Consider the following 18,306-nt stretch of genomic DNA (forward strand, 5'->3'; position numbering starts at 1 on the left):
TTGTATAAGTACCCTATTAAAGCTCTGTACCTGTCCCAACTCGTGTACAAGCCAATCTTTTTGTCCTTTTAAAATGCTACTATCGTATTGGAGCTGGTTAAAAAGTTCTCTTATTCTAAAACAACCCTCGTGACTGCCAAGACTTAACTTACGTCTAACCTCCTCTATAGCAGAGTCAGATACTCTTTTTCTCCCCTTTTCCCTAACCTTTAGTAAATTTGTAAGTGATGCTGTAGTAGTGGCTAGAATAGTTGTTAAAGACTGTGTTGGAACCTCTAATGGAGGGGTTTTAGGAACTATAGGTACCGGTGGGTTGTTAGTAGAATCTTTCAGACTAGATTCACCAGAGATAATAGGTGATGCAGAGGATGGAAGTTCGTCAGGTGTGGTGGTCAAAGTGGGTTCAGAGTTCATTGAATGAAATATGCAGTGTTGCTATTTCTTTCAATGAATAAGACTTATTAAGTATTATAGAAACGTGTCTATATGGTGTATTTTTTGTGTCTTACCCCTATTTCAATTTATAGCAACCTCCAATCAGCTATTCATACCAATATAACATCATAAAAAAAACAACAGGTATTATAATTGTTTTGAGGACTGCTGGGTAATATAGGAATTGTTCAGAGTAATGTCACTGTTCTTTGTTACACTTAACGTGTTTGAAAGATCTGGCAATGGGATAGATGGATCAGGATGCTGAATGCAGGGGTCTGGAGTACTGTTCACAGCGTCTGCTGTCTGTGTCTTTATGAGGCGAGCCCAGTCCTGGGCATACTCTTCTTCTGTGTCTTTGTGAGAGGTGACCATACCTTGTCACCCGCTTATCCCCTCTTTGGGCAGAGCTTGACACGCGAAGCGTGTATCCAGATATCCCTGTCGTCAATCAGTACTGCAGTCCTTGTCACAGCTATTACGGTCACGGGTTTTGCTGAATGGGAATCCTCCCTTCTTAGATCTATTCAGCTGTCGAATGCAGACCAGGTCTCCAGGTTTGAAAAGATGTGTTGGTTCCTGTGCAGGAAGAGGTAAATGAGAGGACACATCACCATAGATGCCATTCAATTTTTCAATTAATTGCTTTACATATTGTTCCCTTAATACACTCTAAATCACCATTTTTTAATGATAAGCGGACCTTTTATCCATGGAGTTGGGAATGGTCTTCCCATTAGGACCTCAAATGGGGACAACCTGGTTGTCCGATTTGGGGTCATACGAATTTCTGCCAAAATTGCAGGCAAATACTGCTGCCATCTAACCCATGTACCAGCTGTTGCCTTTTTAAAGTTTTTCCTTAATAGTATGATTCATTCTCTCTACCATTCCTGAGCTTTGAGGATGATATGGGATGTGAAAATGCCAATTAATTCATAACCATTGTACTAATTCTTTTGAAACCCTACTAATAAAAGCAGGGCCATTTTCAGAATTAATCTGGAGTGGACAACCCAAATCTGTGTATATCTCAGTGGCTAATATCTTAGCAACCATTTTTGCATCCTTCTCTGTGTAATAAATGCTTCTGGCCACTTAGAGAATTGGTCATTTATGACAAGCAAATAAAACTGTTTACTGCCAGTCTTTGGCATATGTGTAAAATCAATTTGCAAGTGTGTAAAAGGTGCCCGTAGGTGCAGGTAAATGATCATGCTTTGCTTTATTTGGAATAACTGTGTTTTGCCTGCAAACAATATACACATCTGTTATATCATGATTTACAATGTTCATCTATTTTTATTCCATATAAAAAGATTGCTTCAGCAAGTGTAATGTTGGCTTTATTCCTAAATGTCCTACACCATGAGCTTGTGCTATAAAAAGTGAAGCGCTACTTTCCGGTATAGCCACCTTCCCCTTTTTAGAAAACAACCCATTTTCATCTAAAGTTAACCCTTTAGTTTCCCAAAAAGACATGTCACTTACAGTGGCATGTCCCTGGAGTTCATGAAGCATGTGATCTGTGGGACAAGAAGGGGGGGCCAATACAGCATACATTGGAACAGATGTCCATCTGTATGTGCTGCCTAAAGCAGCTTTTTTAGCAATTCTGTCTGCCAGCGCATTACCCATAGAAATAGGAGCAGTCCTATGTGTGTGTGAATGGCAATGAATCATCGCTATATCTTTTGGGAGTTGTATTGCCCTGCAAAAGGTCATTAATGAGATTGGTATGATATATGGTCTTGCCATCTGCTGAAACAAACCCACGTTGTTTCCATATCATACCAAAATCATGCACAACCCCAAAAGCATAGCGAGAGTCAGTGTAAACATTAACAGATTTATCCTTAAACATTTCACATGCTTTTGTGAGTGCTATTAGCTCTGCTGCCTTGCGCTGAAGAATAATTAATAGGTCCTGCATCTAGTACCTATGTCTGGTAACTGTACAACAGCATATCCAGTTTTGTATACCCCATCACTAGGTTTTGAACAGGATCCATCAACAAATACATTTTCTGCAAAGTCAAAAAGGTTTGTCCATTAAGTCAGCTCGTGGTGTTGTTATGTGATGTATTACCTCTAAACAGTCATGGTCAGTTGTCAGATCTGGTGAACCTAAAAGCAGTGCATTAAGAATCTGAGCCGGACCTGAGTTGCTATTACTATATTTAATAGTGAGGTTAGTGTTATTTAATAATATACATTCATAACCAGAGAGCCTCTGGGCAGTCATATGTTGTGTGGTAACTTTTTTACAAGATGTAAAACTTGGTGACTTGTGTGTAGTATCACTGGGTGACCTAACGTGATTGTTTCAACCATCTCCACAGCCATGGCACATGCCACCAATGCTCGGAGACACGACGGCATCCCCTGTACCGGTACTGGAACTACTTTGGAATAATAAGCTAAGGGACGCATATCACATCCGCCATGTTTTTGGGCACAAACAGCAGCCATGGTTTTACAATTGTCCCTAACATACAAATGAAATGGTTTACAATAATCAGGTAGTCCTAAAGCAGGGGCACTAATAATGCAGGTCTTAAGTGCAATGTAGGATTTAGTCATTTCTGTTGTCCATTGTATACATTTTCACTTTTTGTAGCTTGTCTTAGTATGGAATCATGATGGGAACACTCAGGAATCCATTGTCTGCAATAGTTTATCATCTCCTAGAAAAGTAAGCATTTCTTTCCTAGTGTTAGGTTTGGGGACCCTCTGGATTGCTTGTATGCGTTTAGAACTGATAGACCTGTGACCATGTGAAAGTACAAAACCATAATATTCCACTTCTTTCATTCCTAGTTGTAACTTGTGCTTAGCTATTTTATGACCTTCAGCAGCGAGTGTTTAAGCAGGCTGACAGTGTCTGCTGTATTTGCCTCCTGATTTGGACTACACAACAGCAAGTCATCGACATACTGAAGCAGACTGAACCCCAGCTGCATGTCCATGTCTGCAAACTTCACTGCAGCACCAAAGAATACACTGCTGATGATGACACATAGCCTCGAGGAAGGGCGGCACCATGCCATCTGAAATGCCCCATATAATGTACAAGCCATAAGTAGCTGTGTCTCAGGGTCCAATGGGACCGAAAAAAATGCGTTAGCTAAATCAATCACTGTAAATATACGGGCGTCATGTGGAATGGCTGTGAGTAAGGTTGTAACATCAGGGACAATAGGGGCAATAGGCACCACTATTTCATTAATGGCCCTTAAATCTTGGACTAGTCTATATTCATTATCTTTCTTTGGGACTGGATTTATTGGGGTACTATAGGGAGAAACCCCGGGACGAAGAAATCCTTTAGCAAGGAATTCTTCTATCATGGGTTTAATACCCTCTATTTTTTCTTTAGATAATGGGTATTGTTTTATTTATACTGGAGTAGCACCAGGTTTTAATCTAGCTTTATATGGGGTACATTTAATCAACCCCACATCTAACTTAAAGGAGGCCCACACTGAAGGTGGGACTTCACTCAGTAAATCATTGTAAAAACTCCAATTAGTGGATCCCATGATTACTTCTAACCCACCCGTTTTAGTGACATTCATTGCACTCCCAGGGAACCCATAAGATCTCGCCCCAAATGGTTTAAGGGACATCCAGTTATTATACGAAAGGGGTGAAATATATATTGGCCAGTAACGGGTACCCTCACTTCTAATAGTGGCGTTATACAAGTTTGAGTCAGCACTCCATTAATCCCTAAAGAAGGATCCGTTTCTCCAGTTGTGCCCCCATACATATCTGAGCATAAAGCAGAGCATGTTGCTCCTGTGTCCTACCAGAAATGGAAGGGCTAAACCCTCTACCTCTAGGACCACATATCGGTTGCTCACGATAAGTTGTGGATACCACTGGAAAATAGGGGTGCTACCCCTCTTTTAGGTACCTCTATGGCCACTGTATGTTATGCCTGGGTGTATTCTGTGGGTGCAGGTAATGGAGCAATGTAAGGCTGTCTGTTCATTGTCGGGGGCTACTAGGAGGCCCTGAATTACTGGGTGGATTTGGACATTCATTTTTCCAGTGGCCCTGTTCCCCACAATTAAACATTGTGTTCTATTTGAAGGATAATTACCCCTACCTTGCCCCTTCCTCTATAACGTCCCCCTGCTCTATCATACATCCTATAACATCCTGTATTATCTCTTTTTCTGGCTTGAAATGGGTCACAGTGCTGGCATTCCCTGTTTCTGATAAAAAAACAACATTTTTTGCTTCCAGTTTCTTTATTTCAAAACAGCCTGCTCCTCCTTCTCATGAATTCTTCTCAAGAACTCACCGGGTTTTAATTCCGGGCCATTCAGAAAACAAGCTGTTTTACCAACAAAGAAAGTTGAGGCTGCATGTTACCTATACATGTATGCACCTTATGAGCCCATTGCATTGTCTGATTCCATTCCAGCCTCTTCCTTCCAGCATTTATAAAAACGCTTAACAAACTCAACCAAAGTCTCCTTTTTGACCCTGCTTGCAACTTCATGCAATAGACATACTCTGTTTATCCTTCCAGACCCTGTGCATTTCGTCTGAAAATTCTTCCCACATAACTGCCTCTTTTCCACTGGTCTATTTAATGCATACACCTACCGTAGAAGTATTGGTGTCAATTTCGCTATAGTTTTTTACATTATTCCAATCTCAACCAGATTCAGCATCATGGTCTAATAGTGCATCTATAATAATATGTATGTCTGTCTGTGTCATATTCTGTCCTTCTAGCCATGCGTTTTAATACTGAATGCATGCAGATGGATGCCTGCCTAGGATTAGGCGCACCTTTAGTAATTTCACGCAACTCACTAGGTGTTAAGGGGTTTAATTATAAGCTGATCACCTACAGTAAGAAAAGGCATTTGCCAATAAATCTTCATCTTCTTCCTCAAACTTCACACATGCTCTCCTTCTGTCTCTTCATATCTCTTAAGCTGTGCAGCTTGCGCTCTAGTTAAAGGCATTACAGGAGGTGATATGACAGAAACATGCAGGAGTAGTAGTGTGTGTATTTTCAGGAAAAGATGATGGTGATTGTATTAAGTTAGGTGAAGAAGTAAGAAGAAATACTTGAATCAGAAGGCAAGGGAGGGGTACAAAATTTGGTGTGAAAGGATTAAAGGGTGACGTTAATGGTGAAATGGTTAATGTGAAACAGGATTATATTACAGAGTATCAGGTGAAGATGCAGAAACTCCTAGAGGGTGTGTAAATTATTTTGCCCCTGACCTGTAGGGTAGCTACTGCAAATAGTTTGTAATTCATCATCTGAAGGGGTCACTAAACTAGGATATAGTGTTTATTATATGATGGTAATGGAGGTTGTGCACAGGGACTCACATACACTATTTGCCTACAATTTTTCTTTTCCTTATTTTTTATTCTTTGACTGGGACTTGCCCATTCTCAACTCATGGACTCATCAACTCTTATCTTATCGTATAGATAACAACAAACCCCCCCCTTATGCAAAAAATACCAAAATACCTTTTACCAAATATCAATACAACATTCTTAAAATAAAACAAGGTTAGTAATCTAATCTATCCTTTTGCAAAAAAACATACTTTATTTAACCCAGCTGCTTAGAGTCCGTGAAGGTCCCCACAATGCTGAAAATTAAATATCGTGCAAAAAGCTTAATTTGTGCAAAAGGGTAAATTTTTATTATAATAGTTAATTTTATCTTCCGTTCACGTAGCCACCATGCTTTAGATACAATCTGTGCGTCTTGAAACATCCACGGAAGATGTCATAACATTTTCTTAAACCACAATAATCAAATTAGTACAAAATCAATCTTATGAAGAATAAAAACAGTACATGCAGCGCTATTTCACATAAAAAAAATGACCACAGCACATTTAACACAATAATAAAAAAAAATTGAAAATTGGCAAACAACAGCAGCCTACCAGTCCATTAATCTATATTTCCATTACGTTTCTTCCTTTTAAAGAACTTATTTAACCTTAAAAAAAACCCCAACAGTCTACCTTAGACTGTTTATATAACAATTTATTTTACACTACCCATTTTATTTTACCTACCTTGATATAATAGAGACAATATATCTATATATCTCCCCCTTTTTTTTTTTTTTTAGTAAAAAATAGGATATTTAGTAGATCCCGAAATAAAGTGAAAGAATCATATGTTTAAAGAAAAACAAACAAAATTTCAACTCACCTCGGGCTCACAGCTGTTATCCCATCCCACCGCTGCCACCACAAATTGAAGGTAATTATTTTTCTCCTCTCCGGCCGGAGGATTATTATCACCTGACTTGGGTAGCTGTTTTTTACCAACTTACAATAGCAAGGCACCTGGAGAATCGACAAAGAATAGACAAACCACAGAGAGAGAGCTACTTGGCAATCTGTTATTTTGCGCATACACAATTCAGTTATACAATTCTGAAACCCCATAAAAACGGGAAGTCATTTTTACAATATGGGCACACAACAATTTCTTTATAATGTAGGTTATAAGCAATTTATAATGCCCAAACATCCCCCAATATTTTAGAAGCACTGTGTTTTGTTTAAGAACAAAAATATGTTGCAATTTGCACATAGACAGGAAACCTTGAAGCTCTGATACTTGAGAAATTACAGAAAAGCTAAGGAATATAATGTATTAAATATTTTAACAGAAATATTAAACCCTTTGAGTATATGACTATATGATGTATACAGTAATTACAGTAATATAACAATGAATGATAAGCTTCTATATAGGGCCCTTATTGGATATAGGTATAATATATAGATCTTCATTAAATATTTTCAAAACTGTTATAACAAATATGATTTGGCTGGCACTAGTTGGCAAGTGGGCCTGGCACACACGCTGGCAGGCAGGCAACTTCAATTAGATTACACTAGCAGACTGATGTTTCACAGTCAAAAAATATTTTTTTTTTAAATATTTAGAATACTGTTATAACAAATATGATAGTTGGCACTAGTTGGCAAGTGGGCCCTGGCAACACACGCTGGGAGGAAGGCAACTGCAATTAGATTACACTAGATGACTGATGTTTCACAGTCAAAAAAGTTTTTATTTTAAATATTTACAATACTGTTATAACAAATATGATTGGTGGCACTAGTTAGCAAGTGGGCCCCTGGCACTACGCTGGCAGGCAGGCAACTGCCAATTCAATTGCAACTAGCAGAATGATGACTCACAGTCAAAAAAGTTTTTATTTAAAATATTTACACTACCTGTTATACAAAATATGATTTGGTGGCACTCAGTTGGGAAAGTGGGCCTGGCACACACCGTGGCAGACAAGCAACTGCAATTAAATAACACTAGTAGACTGATGGTAAAAGTTTTTTTTTTAAAAGTTACACTAATGTTACAACAGATAGAGGTAGGCACTCAGGATCAGAAGAAGGACACAGTATGTGCTGGCAGCCTGACACACAGGCTGGCACTAGTGGCAGGCTGGCCTGGCAACTAAAAATAAATAGCACCTAGAAAGGGACTGATGTAAAAGTATTTTTTTTAAAAAAAATTACACTAATGTTACATGATATAAGTGTGGGAAAACAGAGCTATTAATCACAGTATATGATGTGGGCCTGACACACAGGCCTGATGGAAATGAAATTCGATTACACTAGTAAAATGATGTAAAAGTTTTTTTTTTTTAATTTTACACTAATGTTACACTAGATATCAGTGGTGGCACAGAGCAATAACGACAGTATATGCTGTGTGAGCATGACACACAGGCCTGATGAAAATGAAATTAGATTACACTAGCAAAATGATTTAAAAGGTTTTTTTTTTTAATCTACACTAATGATTGTTAAGAAGATATCAGTGGTGCACAGAGCAATTAACCACAGTATATGCTGTGTGAGCCTGAACACACAGACCTGATAGAAAATTAAATTAGATTACACTAGCAAATGATTTAAAAGTTGTTTTTTTTTTCTCATTTACACTAATGTTACAGCAGATATGAGTGGTGGCTGGCACAGAGCAATTAACCACAGTATATGCTGTGTGAGCCTGACTCACAGGCCTGATAGAAAATGAAATTAGATTACACTAGCAAAATGATTTAAAAAGTTGTTTTTTTTAAATTTACACTAATGTTAAGCAGATATGTAGTGGTGGCTGGCACAGAGCAATTAACCACAGTATATGCGTGTATGAGCCTGACACACAGGCCTGATAGAAAATGAAATTAGATTACACTAGCAAAATTATTTAAAAGATTATTTTAAAAAAATTACACTAATGTTAAGCAGATATCGTGGTGGCACTAATCCACAGTATATGCTGTGAGCTTCACACACAGGCTGACAGCACAGGCAATGCAAATAAAATTACAAATAACTAAAAAAAAAAAACTGACTGAAGTTCCTAGCCCTAAAAAGGGCTTTTTGGGCTGAAGTTATAGCCCTAAAAAGGGCTTTTTGGGGGTGCTGTCCTTACAGCAGAGATTAGATGAGTCCTTCAGGACTGTAGTGGACACTAAATCACTAGCCTAGCTATCTATTTCCCTATAATATCAGAGCACAGCACTAAACCTCCTCTCACTAACAATGCAACATCGTAATGAATCAAAAAAGGGCTGCTGCCCAGGAGCTGGGAGGGTCTGGTGAGGGAGTGTCCTGCTGTTGATTGGCTCAAATGGTCTGCAGGCTGTGAGATACAGGGTCAAAGTTTCCTCAATGATGATGAATAGGGGGCGGATCGAACATCGCAAACAAGCTAAGTTCGCCGGAACTGTTCTCGAGCGAACAGTTCGCAACATCACTAGGTATTTATAAGTCAGCACTGATTGTCTAAAAACAATAATTTATGTAAGAACTTACCTGATAAATTCATTTCTTTTCATATTGGCAAGAGTCCAATCCTACCAGGAGGGGCAAAGTTTCCCAAACCTCAAAATGCCTATAAATACACCCCTCACCACACCCACAATTCAGTTTAACGAATAGCCAAGCAGTGGGGTGATAAAGAAAGGAGTAGAAAGCATCAACAAAGGAATTTGGAAATAATTGTGCTTTATACAAAAAAATCATAACCACCATAAAAAGGGTGGGCCTCATGGACTCTTGCCAATATGAAAGAAATGAATTTATCAGGTAAGTTCTTACATAAATTATGTTTTCTTTCATGTAATTGGCAAGAGTCCATAAGCTAGTGACATATGGGATATCAATACCCAAGATGTGGAGTCTTCCACTCAAGAGTCACTAGAGAGGGAGGGACTAAAACAAAAACAGCCATATTCCGCTGAGAAAATAATCCACAACCCAAAAATAAGTTTATTTTCACTTTTGAAAGAAAAAAACTTAAATCAAAAAGCAGAAGAATCAAACAAACAGCTGCCTGAAGAACTTTTCTACCAAAAACTGATTCCGAAGAAGCAAATACATCTAAATGGTAGAATTTAGTAAATGTATGCAAAGAGGACCAAGTGGCTGCTTTGCAAATCTGATCGACTGAAGCTTCATTTTTAAAAGCCCATGAAGTAGAGAACTGATCTCGAGTAGAATGAGTTGTAATTCTCTGAGGCGGGATTAGACCCGCACTCCAAATAAGCTTGATGAATCAAAAGTTTCAACCAACGAAGCCAAGGAAACAGCAGAAGCTTTCTGACCTTTCTAGGACCGAAAATAAAACAAATAGACTTGAAGTCTTCTGAAATTTTTAGTAGCTTCCACATAATATTTCAAAGCTCTTACCACATGCCAAAGAATGTAGGATCTCTCCAAAGGAATTCTTAGAATTAGTACATAAGAAGGGACAACAATTTCTCTACCTAATGTTGTTAGAATTCCACAACCTTAGGTAAAAAATTGAAAAGAAGTCCGCAAAACTGCCTTACACTGATGAAAAATCAGAAAAGGAGACTCACAAGAAAGAGCAGATAGCTCAGAAACTCTTATAGCAGAATAGATAGCCAAAAGGAACAACACTTTCCAGGAAAGTAGTTTAATGTCCCAAAGAATGCATAGGTTCAAAAGGAGGAGCCTGTAAAGCCCTCAGAACCAAATTAAGACTCCAAGGAGGAGAAATTGACTTAATGACACGGCTTACTCACGAACTAAAGCCGGTACAAAACAGTGTATATCAGGAAGTATAGCAATTTTTTGTGAAATAAAACAGAAAGAGCGGAGATTTGTCCTTTCAAGGAACTTGCAGACAAAACCCCTTATCCAGACCATCCTGAAGAAACTGCAAAATTCTAGGAATTCTAAAAGAATGCCAGGAGAATTTATGAGTAGAACACCATGAAATGTAAGCCTTCCAAACTCTATAATAAATCTTCCTAGAGACAGATTTACGAGCTTGTAAACATAGTATTAATCACTGAATCAGAGAAACCTCTATGACTTAGAACTAAGCGTTCAATTTCCATACCCTTCCAAATTTAATGATTTGAGATCCTGATGGACAAAACGGACCTTGAGATAGTAGGTCCGGCCGTTAACGGAAGTGGCCAGGTGGGCAACTGGACATCCGACCAGATCCGCATACCAAAACCTGTGTGGCCATGCTGCGAGCCACCAGCAACACAAAAGAATGTCCCATGATGATTTTGGAAATCACTCTTGGAAGAAGAACTAGAGGCGGGAAGATGTTAAGCAGGTTGATAACACCTAAGGAAGTGTCAGCGCATCCACTGCTTCCAGCCGCCGCCTGAACATCCCTGGACCTGGACAAGTATCTGGGAAGTTTCTTGTTTAGGATGAGAGGCCATGAGAATCTATCTCTGGAAGCCCCCACATCTGAACAATCTGAGAAAACACATCTGGATGGAGAGACCACTCCCCTGGATGTAAAGTCTGGCGGCTGAGATAATCCGCTTCCCAATTGTCTACACCTGGGATATGCACCGCAGAGATTAGACAGGAGCTGGATCCGCCCAAGCAAGTATCCGAGATACTTCTTTCCATAGCTTGGGGGACTGTGAGTCCCACCCTGATGATAGACATAAGCCACAGTTGTGATATTGTCTGTCTGAAAACAAATGAATGGTTCTCGCTCTTTAGCAGAGGCCAGAACTGAAGAAGCCCTGAGAATTGCACGGAGTTCTAAAATATTTATTGGTAATCTCGCCTCTTGAGATTTCCAAACCCCTTGTGCTGTCAGAGACCCCCAAACGCTCCCCAACCCTGAAAGACTCACATCTGTTGTGATCACAGTCCAGGTTGGGCGAACACAAAGAAGCCCCTTGAACCAAAACGATGGTGATCTATCCACCATGTCAGAGAGAGTGTCGTTACATTGGGATTTAAGGATATTAATTGTGATATCTTTGTATAATCCCTGCACCATTGATTCAGCATACAAAGCTGTAGAGGTCCTCATGTGAAAATGAGCAAAGGGGATTGCGTCCGATGCTGCAGGTCATGAGACCTAAAACTTCCCTATGCACAATAGCCACTGAAGGAAATGACTGAGACTGAAGGCGCCGGCAGGCTGCAACCAATTTTAAACGTCTCCTGTCTGTTAGAGACAGAGTCATGGACACTGAATCTATCTGGAAACCTAAAAAGGTGACCCTTGTCTGAGAAATCAAGAAACTTTTTGGTAAATTGATCCTCCACCATGTTTCCGAAGAAACAACACATAGTTGATTCGTGTGAGATTCTGCAGTATGGTAAAGACTGAGCTAGTACAAAGATATCGTCCAAATAAGAAACACCGTAACTACCCTGTTCTCTGATTACAGATAGTAGGGCACCCAGACACTTTGAAAAGATTCTTGGAGCTGTTGCTAGGCCCAAATGGAAGAGCAACAAATTGGTAATGCTTGTCTATAAAAGAGAATCTCAGAAACTGATAGTGTTCTGGATGAATCGGAATATGATGGTATGCATCCTGCAAGTCTATTGTGGACATATAATGTCCTTGCTGAACAAAGGCAGAATAGTCCACCATCTTGAAAGTTGGTACTCTTACATAACCGATTTCAAAATTTTCAGATCCAGAACTGGTCTGAACAAATTTTCTTTCTTTGGTACAATGAATAGGTTTGAATAAAACCCCCAAACCTTGTTCCTGAAGAGGAACTGGCATGATTACCCCTGAAGACTCCCAGGTCTGAAACACACTTCAGAAAAGCCTGAGCTTTTACTGGATTTACAGGAAAGTGTGAGAGAAAAAATCTTCTCTCACAGGAGGTCTTACTTTGAATCCATATTCGATACCCTTGAGAGACAAAGCTCTGAATCCAATGATTTTGGACAATTCTTATCCAAAATCCTTGAAAAAAAACCTTCATCTGCCCCCTACCAGCTGAGCCTGGAATGAGGGCCGCACTCTTCATGCGGACTTAGGGGCAGACTTTGGTTTCCTAAATGGCTTGGATTTTATTCCAATTTGAGGAAGGCTTCCAAACTGAAGCAGATTCCCTTGGGAGGAGGATTGAGTTTTTGTTCCTTATTCTGACGAAGGAACGAAAATGGTTAGAAGCCTTAGATTGCCCTTAGGTTTTTTATCCTGAGGCAAAAAACTCCTTTTCCCTCCAGTGATAGTTGAACATAATAGAATCCAACTGAGAACCAAATAAATTATTACCTTGGAAAGAAAGAGATAGTAATCTAGATTTAGATGTCATATCCGCATTCCAAGATTTAAGCCACAAAGCTCTTCTAGCTAATACAGCTAAAGACATGGATCTAACATCAATTTTGATAATATCAAAAATTGGCATCACAAATAAAATGATTAGCATGTTGCAGTAAGCGAACAATGCTGGATACGTCAGAATCCAATTCATGTTGCGCTAGTTTTTCCAACCAGAAAGTTGATGCACAGCCGCAACATCACCCAAAGAAATAGCAGGGTCTGAGAAGATGACCCTGAATAAAAATAGGCCTTCCTTAGATAAGATTCAAGCTTCCTATCTAAAGGATCCTTAAAGGAAGTGCTATCTTCCATAGGAATAGTGGTACGTTTAGCAAGAGTAGAAATAGCCCCATCAACTTTGGGGATCATTTCCCAAAACTCTATAGATTTTGCTGGTAAAGGATACAATCTTTTAAACCTTGAAGAAGGAACAAAGGAAGTACCTGGCTTATTCCATTCCCTAGAAATCATATCAGCAATAGCCCTCAGGAATGGGAAAAACACCTGGGGAAACACAGGAGGTTTAAAAACAGCATTTAAACGTTATTGGTGTATAGTATCTCATACGGGGATACAAAGGTGCGCTGTTATAGGCATAAAAGACAATACCACCCAATAAAAAAGGAAAATAATTCTAGACATAATATATTTTGCAAATAGTTTTATTAGACCTGAACGTCAATAGGACTGGTTAACTCAATATCCAAAGTAATTAACACTTCTTTTAATAAAGAAACGCATATACTCTATTTTAAATAAATAAGTAGTCAGTGTCAATATCTGAGGAAGATCTTCTGTTTCAGATTAGATCCTCAGCAGAAGAGGATTGAATTATTATGTTGTTGGTCATTTGAAATTTCATCAGCTAAATGAGAAGTTTTAAAAGACCTTTTACGTTTATTAGAAGTGGAAATGCAGACAAAGCCCTTCTAATAGATTCAGAAACAAATTCTTTAAAATTTACCAGGTATATCATGCACATTAGAAGTTGAAGGAACTGCAACTGGGCAATGTACTATTACTGATAGAAACACTATCTGCATGTAAAAGTTTATCATGACAACTATTACAAATGACATTCAGTGGAATAATTTCCTACAATTTTGCAACAAATGCACTTAGCTATGGTTAGAACCGATGTCAGGCAGCATGTTCCAGCAGAACTTCAGAGACAAGGATCGGATTGGGACACCTTGCTCAAACTGTAAAAGAAAAACAAACATATAAAGCAAAATTATCTATTCCTTAAATGACAGTTTCAGGAATGGGAAAAAATGCAAAAGCATAGGCCCTCTTGAGTAGAGTAGAAAGCAGGAGGCAAACATGAATGGGGTATTGAAATAATGAAAAAAATTTTGGCGCCAAGTATGACGCACAACGTAAAGTAAACTTTTTTGGCGCAAAAATGACCGGAAATGACACACTTGCGTCACTAATGACGCCGCCGTGTGAAAGGTCTCCAACGTCACGTATGAACGCCGGAAATGACGAAGTTGCGTACAAAAAACGTAATTTCTGCGCCAAAAAAAAGTTCGCGCCAAAAAATGACGCAATAAAGTCTAACATTTGACGCACCCGCGGCCTAATACCCGCAAAATGCAAAGTAGTCAAAATTGAAAAAGACTAAACCCCAGGTAAGAACACAAATTTTCTAAAGTATTTATATCCCCAAATATGAAACTGACAGTCTGCAGAAGGAAATACATGAACCTGACTCATGGCAAATATAAGTACATAGACATATATTTAGAACTTTATATAATTTGCATAAGTGCCAAACCATAGCTGAGAGTGTCTTAAGTAATAAAAACCATTACATACCAAAAAGACACCCATGCACAATAGCAGATAGCCAAACCAGTACTAAAACAGTTCTTTAGTAGAGGTAATGGTAAATTTGAGAGTATAATCGTCGATCTGACAAAGGGAGGTAGGAGATGAATCTCTACGACCGATAACACGAGAACCCATAAAAAAGACCCCCCATTAGGGAAATCATCGTATTCAATAGGTGATACTCCCCTTCCACGTCCCTCTGACATTCGCTGTACCTCTGAGAGGAATTGGGCTTCAACAATGCTGAGAAGCGCATATCAATTTAGAAATCTTAGCACAAACTTACTTCAACCACCTCCATAGGCAGGCAAAGTTTGTAAAAACTGAATTGTGGGTGTGGTGAGGGGTGTATTTATAGGCATTTTGAGGTTTGGGAAAACTTTGCCCCTCCTGGTAGGATCTGTATATCCCATATTTCACTAGCTCATTGACTCTTGCCAATTACATGAAAGCAAATGCCAAATTCAAAGAGTATTCCAGCCACCAAGTTTTCTTAAAAGACCCTTTATTTCACATGGGGTCCCAAACAAAACAGTTACAATGTTTCAAGCCACACCAGGCTCTTAATCATGTATAATTAGATACACAGGTGTATGTATGCCTTATATACCCTTACCTATTATTCACATCCTGTGTTAGATCTAATTCAATGCAACTCCAAATTCAACACAGGAGGTGAATATACACATAGATAAATCACTTAAAAAAGACATATACAACCAAGTACAAATTTAAAAGAGGAACAATGCATAGCAAAATTATTTCAAAACAGCTGATGTTTATTTATGTTGTCAATAGAGAAAAAGAATTTTATCTTAATACATTATCACCCGATTTTATCAGAGAAAAAGACTCCAGTCAAATCTTTGTTCATACCCCTTTGGCTTCCATGCACTCTAGTTTATATACCCAGAACATCTCTCTCATTTTAATAGTCGTTCCCCTATCTCCCACCCCCTTCTAGGCCAATCTACCTTGTTCAATATTTGAAACCTAAGTTTGACTGATATTATGACCCATAGAGAGGAAGTGAGAGGAAACTGGCCGCTTCTTTATTCTTTCATCTGATATTAGATTTGTGTTCAAGTTATCCTCTCCCTTACCTCTCTACAGGTCTCGCCAATATAAATTTGGCCACATGGACATTTAATAAGATAGATACAGTATGTAGCCCTGCATGTGAGATACTTATTTATTTTATATTTATTCCCAGTAATGGGATGATAAAAAATTTCCCCTTTGATCATAGAGCTACAGTGGGAACAATTCAGACATGGGTAGCAGCCATATCTCTTAGGCCCAATAGTTTTCTAACTCTCTTGTTTACAGCTACCAATATCTGAATGTACCAACTCATCTTGATACTTCTGTTTTTCTTATAAGCCACCATTAAATTTTCTTTAATTCCAAAACTTCTGGATGGCAGTCTTTTATTATATGCCAATATTTCTTCAAGATACCAGTAATTTTATTACTTAACCTATTAAATTGTGTGACAAAAATCATATGGGTTTGACTTCGTTTTTTGTTTATTTATCTTATCTGAATTGTTCTCATTCATGATCGCATCTAATTGTTTAGAGATCAAGATGGAGGATAGTTTTCTATTTATAAATTTGTTCACCATTTGTTCCAATCTATATTTACATTGTTCTTGATCCGATACTATTCTTTTCACACGAGTAAACTGACTTTTAGGGATTGCCTGAAAGACATTTCTGGATGGTAGCCTCCATACTTTCAACAAGTTGTTCCTGTCAGTACTCTTTGTGTAAAGATCAGTATATAGAAATCCCTCCTTATTATAGACAATAGTTTCAAGATACTCAATCCTCACCTCATTCATGTTCAGTATAAACTTTAAAACCTTTAACTGAATTATTAAGATCCTGTACAAATGACAGAGGCTACCAACGTCGCCCACCCCCCCCCCCACACGATCTCTAAACACATCATCGATATATCTCCACCAGGAGGCACCATAACGTTGAAAAGATAGATGAAAATATACAAAATATTCTTCAAAATTATTCATGAAAATGTTGGTGTATGTGTATGTATAATGTTGGCGTATGTGTATGTATAACCTTAATGGCACAAAATTGGTTAAATGTACTAATGGTATAGAGTCTAATAAGACTGGGAGCTGTAATGAATCTTTACTAGACAGTAATCTTTTTGATAAAAATACTACCCAGAGTGTGAATAATGATATGACAGACATGCTTACTATTGAATCTCTCTCTCCTGGAAAAAACATAATTTATGTAAGAACTTACCTGATAAATTCATTTCTTTAATATTAGCAAGAGTCCATGAGCTAGTGACGTATGGGATATACATTCCTACCAGGAGGGGCAAAGTTTCCCAAACCTGAAAATGTCTATAAATACACCCTCACCACACCCACAAATCAGTTTAACGCATAGCCAAGAGTGGGGTGATAAGACAAAAGTGTGAAAGCATAAAAAATAAGGAATTGGAATAATTGTGCTTTATACAAAAAAATCATAACCACCTCAAAAAAGGGTGGGCCTCATGGACTCTGCTAATATGAAAGAAATGGATTTATCAGGTAAGTTCTTACATAAATTATGTTTTCTTTCATGTAATTAGCAAGAGTCCATGAGCTAGTGACGTATGGGATAATGAATACCCAAGATGTGGATCTTCCACGCAAGAGTCACTAGAGAGGGAGGGATAAAATAAAGACAGCCAATTCCGCTGAAAATAATCCACACCCAAAATAAAGTTTAAATCTTATAATGAAAAAAAATGAAATTATAAGCAGAAGAATCATACTGAAAAAGCTGCCTGAAGTACTTTTCTACCAAAAACTGCTTCAGAAGAAAAAACACATAAAAATGGTAGAATTTAGTAAAAGTATGCAAAGAAGACCAAGTTGCTGCTTGAAATCTGATCAACCGAAGCTTCATTCCTAAATGCCCAGGAAGTAGAAACTGACCTAGTAGAATGAGCTGTAATCCTTTGAGGCGGAGTTTTACCGACTCGACATAAGCATGATGAATCAAAGACTTTAACCAAGACGCCAAAGAAATGGCAGAGGCCTTCTGACCTTTCCTAGAACCGGAAAAGCTAACAAATAGACTAGAAGTCTTTCGGAAATTTTTAGTAGCTTCAACATAATATTTCAAAGCTCTAACTACATCCAAAGAATGCAACGATCTTTCCTTAGAATTCTTAGGATTAGGACACAATGAAGGAACCACAATTTCTCTACTAATGTTGTTAGAATACACAACCTTAGGTAAAAATTGAAAAGAAGTTCGCAACACCGCCTTATCCTGATGAAAAATCAGAAAAGGAGACTCACAAGAAAGAGCAGATAAATCAGAAACTCTTCTAGCAGAAGAGATGGCCAAAAGAAACAAAACTTTCCAA

General features: G+C 38.3%; 1 protein-coding gene across 8 annotated transcripts in view; it reads left to right on the forward strand.

Annotated features, from left to right (window-relative positions):
* The window catches only part of LOC128661178 (lymphocyte antigen 6E-like), a 264,683-nt gene that overhangs the window by 48,340 nt on the left and 198,037 nt on the right, over window positions 1-18,306 (forward strand). The window contains exon 1 of one of the 8 annotated variants that reach the window (XM_053715415.1): window positions 6,565-6,699. The exons of the other annotated variants lie outside the window; for them this stretch is intronic. The gene's annotated coding sequence lies outside the window, so the exon portion shown is untranslated. Of the gene's footprint in view, window positions 1-6,564; window positions 6,700-18,306 lie in introns of those variants that run through there. 8 annotated transcript variants of the gene reach the window in all.

The sequence above is a fragment of the Bombina bombina genome, chromosome 5, assembly GCF_027579735.1.
Source record: "Bombina bombina isolate aBomBom1 chromosome 5, aBomBom1.pri, whole genome shotgun sequence".
Classification (NCBI taxonomy): Eukaryota; Metazoa; Chordata; class Amphibia; order Anura; family Bombinatoridae; genus Bombina; species Bombina bombina.